The sequence below is a fragment of the Schistocerca americana genome, chromosome 3 (assembly GCF_021461395.2).
Source record: "Schistocerca americana isolate TAMUIC-IGC-003095 chromosome 3, iqSchAmer2.1, whole genome shotgun sequence".
Taxonomy (NCBI): domain Eukaryota; kingdom Metazoa; phylum Arthropoda; class Insecta; order Orthoptera; family Acrididae; genus Schistocerca; species Schistocerca americana.
In genome coordinates this window covers 311,923,148-311,929,097 of record NC_060121.1, presented here as the reverse complement: position 1 = coordinate 311,929,097, position 5,950 = coordinate 311,923,148, and positions in this window count along the sequence as shown.

Here is a 5,950-nt window from a genome sequence, read left to right as displayed (position 1 = left end):
GCGCTGCGCTACGTAGCAGTTCATTCTATACGCTCTCATTTAAGCGCTATGACAAAATATGTGAATAAGAAATCATATGTCAAGATCGTTAAAATTCCTTTACTGATTACTAGTTTCATCTCATTGACGAGCCATCTTCAGATCAATGAAAATTATTACTTAATTCAGTGTGTTTCAGCCACCAGGCATTACACATCGTCATAATCTGTTTACCTGAATCGCTGTTGACGTCGTGTATAGCTAAAGCAGGTCGTCATGTTTACATAATTTAGAACATTAGCCATGTATGCCTCCAGTGCTCATATTGCCACATTTGTGTTTAAATACAAGGACATTGAAAGTGGTAACTATCATAAAGTCCATGTGCGGATGTAAACATGGTTTGTCACTCAGAATGGAACAGGAACAAGGAAGTAGCTGCGTTCTTCTTTACAACCATACAAGAAGTGTATGATAGTTAACACAATCAGTCTTCTTGCATTTAAGCACAAGTGTGGCAATATGAGCACTGGAGACATGTGTAGTTGACGTTGTAAATTATTTAAATATGACGACCTATTTTAGTGTGTAAATGACAAAAAGATCTATTTAGCTGAACAAATTATGACAACGTGTAATGCCTGGTGGCTGATACACAGTGAATTAAGAATAATTTTTATTTATCTGAAGACGACTCGTCAATGAGCTGAAACTAGTAAGCAATAAAGGAGTTTTAGGGCTCTTGAAATAGGATTTATCCACACTTTTAAACATAACAGATCGCCTGTCTTCCGATTTAACAAAGTCAAATACCAACGTAATGTTATGAGTAGGATTCGGAACGTTATGGAAAGCTATCATTTACCCGAGCGTCACACAACGAGGCACAATGGAATATACATTCATTTTGGGTCGTTGTAGACCAGAAAATTGCAGATTTTGTCTTTTTCTTCCTTTTCGGCCTATTTCGAGCTTATTTATTTATTTCTATACGAACTGTTTCCTCTGCCACTTGTATTGGAACTTATGCCGGTTTACCTATATGGGTATATATTTTATTTTTTATGTCTATTCTTATCCATTAACTCACCGAAGTGGTTTACCATAAAGATTAAAACGTGGTATGCCCGTAGCAATCAAGCGTGTGAAACTAGCGAGAAAAGTTGAAGAACACTAATCTTCTTAAATTTGTAAAAACTCCTATTGGACATTCCATCGATCTTGTAATGTCTGTCATTTCTAGTCCATGATAGAGGGTGTGTATAGTTCACTAATAATGTGAAATACATTAAGTCTTACAATAAGAAGTCAACTTCATTTACTAATTCCTTATTCCACCCGACCTATCTATCTGCGTTACCGGTATTTGTAGCACGTTTGGGTAGCAAAAAATTTAAGCAGGGCAAGCTGGAAACTTTTGAAGAAGAAGAGGAGGAGGGAAGTAATTTGCAGGCTCGAAGAACTGTCATCTAATAATACAGTATCGTTACAGATTTTTCGTGTATGCGAATAGTCATAAGCCTGACTGGAGTGTACGTCGATGTGCGTACGTTAGCTGAGGCACACGCTCCTGAGCGAACTCACTATTGTTGCGCCTCTTGCGCGGTGCTAGCGTATTTCCATTAACCACTGCACTTCGGTACACATGTGCTCTTGAGCCTCCATTCCGGCAAGTTGAGCTGCTTTAATGGTTGCGCTAGAGATAGGAGGAAGCAGGCTGGAAGGAGAAATTGTACTCCTCTGTATTCCATGGTGTGCAAGGTTCTGCACCTTCGAATAACTACTACAACCTACGTACTTCTGGATCTTCTTACCGTATTCATCTCTTGGTCTTCCTTTGCGATTCTTATCTCCCCCCCCCCCCTCCCCCGCTTCCCACCAGTACTAAATTGGTGATCCCTTGATGCCTCAGAATGTGTCCTACCAACCGATTCTTCCTTCTTTTAGTCAGGTTGCACCACAAATTGCAGTTCTTCCCAATTGTACTCAGTACCTACTAATTAGTTATGTGATCTACCCATCTGATATTCAGCATCCTTCTGTAGCACCACATTTCAAAAGTTCCTATTCTCTTCTTGTCTAAACTGTTTATCGTCCATGTTTCACTTCCGTACATGGCTACACTCCATACAAATACTTACAGGAAGGACTTTCTGACACTTTAATCCATACTCGAAGTTAACAAATTTCTCTTCTTCAGAAAATCTTTTCTTGCTATGCAGACTTATACGTGACTATTCTATAGTCACGTTGGATTGATACCACAGCCTGTTGTCAGGTGCAGCAGGCTGAACGAGTCCCGTAAAACTTGCTGGGTTTGCAGGTTTGCCCCAAACTGGCCTGCTTTAACCGCTGCTCTTCAAAACACATGTGCTCTTGATTCTCCGTTCCGGCAGGTTGAGCTGCTTTAATGGCTGCGACAGAGATAGGAGGAGGCAGGCTGGAAGGAGAATTTGTGCTCCTCTGTACTCTATGCTGTGCAAGGCTCTTCATCTTCGAATAACTACTGCAGCCTACGTCCTTCTGGATCTACTTACTGCATTCGTCTCTTGATCACCCTCTACGATTCTTGCCCAACACACTTCCCTCCAATACTAAACGGTGATCCCTTGATGTCTCAGAATACGTCTTGTCAACCGATCCCTTCGTTTCGTCACGTTGTACCACGAATTTCTTTTCTCCTCAATTCTAGTCGGTACCTCTTCATTAGTTAAGATATCAATCCATCTAATCTTCAGCATTCTTCCGTGGCACCACCCATCAAAAGCTTCTATTCTCTTCTTGTCTACATCGTTTATTCCTATGGTCATCTCCATCCATGGTTACACAGCATACAAATGCCTGCAGAAAAGACCTCCTAACACTTAAATCTGTTATCGATGTTAACACATTTCTCTTCTTCAGAATCGCATTCCTTGCCATTGCCAGTCTACATTTTATGTCCCATCTACTTCACCTATCAACACTTATTTTGTTCCCCAAATAGCAAAACTCATTTACTATTTTTAGTGTCTCGTTTCCTAATCTAATTCCCTCTGCATTTGACAGTATTCCATTATCCTCGTTCTGCTTTCGTTGAAATTATCTTATATCCTCCTTTCAAGACATTGTCGATTCCGTTCAACTGCTCTTAAAAGTCATTTGCTGTCTCTGATAGAATTAAAATGTCATCGGCAAACCTCAAAGTTTTTATTTGTTCTTCCTCGACTTTAATTTCAGTTCCACATTTTTCTTTGGTTTCCTTTACTGCTTGTTCGATGTGCGGATTTAATATATACAGATTGAATAACATCGTGGATACATACAAACCTGTCTCACTCCATTTTCAGTCACTGCTTTCCCTTCATGCTCCTCGACTCTTACAACTGCAGTCTGATTTCTGCACAAGCTGTAAATAGCCTTTCGGTCACCGTATTTTACCCCTGCTACTTTCAGAATTTCAAACAGAGTATTCCAGTCAACATGTCAAAAGTTTGCTCTAAGCCTACAAATCCTCTAAACGTAGGTCTAACTTCCTTTGACCAATCTTATAAGGGAATGCGAAGGGCCAGTATTGCTTCGCGAGTTTACACCTTTCAGCACATGCTTTGTTTGCAATTGGAATTATGACATTCTTCCAGTTCCAAAGAAAGCAGGTACTGACAGCTGCGAATGTTACCGAACTATCAGTTTAGTAAGTTGTGGTTGCAAATGCTAACACGAATTCTTTACACTGCCGAAATACGCAGTGTAGGTGCCCTGGTTGTTAAATTCTGAGTACATGCAACAATTACTACAGAAAACAGTGGTGATTACAAAATGCTGTGAATAATGTCCCAAGATCGTTTTGTTTTAACGCAGTCTGACTTCATTTAAGAACAAATTAACATCGATTAGAAGCACTTTTGTGGGCCATAATTTCATGAATTTCTGCCATTTGCTTCTGACATTGCTCCACACACATGAAACATTCCACTCCTTCAAAAGTCATTACATCAAGGATTATTTGGACTGTAAGGGTTGATTTGTGCCATTATCGTTTATTTGGTCTTTCGTTCATTCATTTTCAAGCCCATCTTCTCTGCACTCAGTTTTGAAACTGAGAATGCACTTCTAGATCTCCATATGCTCTACTCCTAAGGTACAAATCATCTGCATATCCCAACAGTTGCATGGACTTATAGTACATAGTACCTCTTGTCTGGATACCCGATTCACGCACCAATTTTTCGCGCTACGGTCGCAGGTGCGAATCCTGCCTCGGGCATGGATGTGTGTGGTGTCCTTAGGTTAGTTAGGTTTAAGTAGTTCTAAGTTCTAGGGGACTTATGACCACAGCAGTTGAGTCCCATAGTGCTCAGAGCCATTTGAACCATTTTTGAACCAATTTTTCGAGTGCCACATTGAAGAGTTGAAGAGTGGGAAGGCAACCCTTGTTTTAGCCCAGTCCGCTTGGCTAACTAGGGTTAGTGCCTAGATTGCTCCCTTACAGTACCTTAGGGGTGCCTTGGCGTGACCTCTATCAAACTCACCAACTTCCGAAGCACCCGAAATTGCCGCACTGCCTCATAAAGTTAGCTCGATTTTATGTGTCATATGCAGACTTGAAATCAATGAAAAGAGATTGCACACCAACATTAAATTAGTTGGTCTCTTCTAGTATTTTCCGGAGAATAAATATCTGGTTCACAGTTGACTTTCCTGGTCTTAATCCACATTGATAACTTCCAATAGTGTTTAGTGCTTTCTGCAATGGATGAGAGTCTACTAAACAAGATATTTGACAATAATTTGAAGGCAACATTTTTGATTGTTATGTCTCTGTAGTTGGCGCATTAAAATATATGTCCTTTCTTGTGTATCAAACGCACTATTCCTACATTCCATTTTTCTGGCAACTCATCCTATTCTCAGATGTGGCACAAAATCTTGTATACGCTGCGATTTAACTCAGTTGCTCAGGTTTTCAATAGTTCTGATGTTATATTATCGGTCCCTGGTATTTTATTGTTCTTCAGTGAAGCAATTGCTTTGTCTAGTTTTCCTTGAGAGAGGGGAGGGACTATGGCCTCATTATCTTCTTCTGGGTCGATTAGACTCTCTCCAGTACGATACTTTGTAACATCCACCAGTTCATTAAAATACTCTACCCAACGTTTCAATATCTATTGGTCGCCAGTTAGTAATTCCCGATTTTTACTTTCCCATGTATTAATGCGCGGCCTAAAAGTTCTTCTTTCACTATTAATTTTCAGATAGAATTTTCTGACATCATTTGTTCTCCAACTGCCTCCAATTCTTCAATCTGCTTTCTTTCCCATTCCGTTTCCTTCTTCCGATGCAGTGTCTTCTCTTCTTTTCTTTTATCTTGATAATTTATTACCTCTAAACGTTGAAACACGTATGTAACGCAGCAGCGATGGCGAGGCATTGTAGCATCTGTGACCAGAGAGTATGCGCTTGACCGCGCGAGTGTTGCGAGCGGTTCTCAGTCAGTAGCAGTCAGTCGTTGCGAGTCAGCAGTCGTTGCGAGTCTGTCAGCAGTCGTTGCGAGTCTGTAGCTCTGTCTAGTTGAGAGCAGTACCCTAATAGTCGTCATGCAGAGCGGTCGGTCAGTAGTAGCAGCCCAGTGCGGTTGCGTGATGTAGGCGGTCGGCAACACTGGTCAAGATGGTGAATAAGGTATACTGTTAATTAATATAATCATTAGATAATGAAAAATTTTATTTATTGTAACTATTCTCCAACAAGTTCCCCAATAATAATTTTATTTCAAAAGCGTTTTTTCAAAAATTTAATTTTTTCTGAACTAAAGATTTCGTTGCACTTCCCATTTCACTCCACTTCTTTACAAGAAAATTTTTAGTAAAATCACAAAAAAAAAGAGAATACTATTATTTGCAATGCAGTTCCTCCAAGCGGTGCGCAACAACAAGAGCAGATATGTGATATCCATTTATTCTGAGGTAAGACTTTAATTCTGATTGTTTTA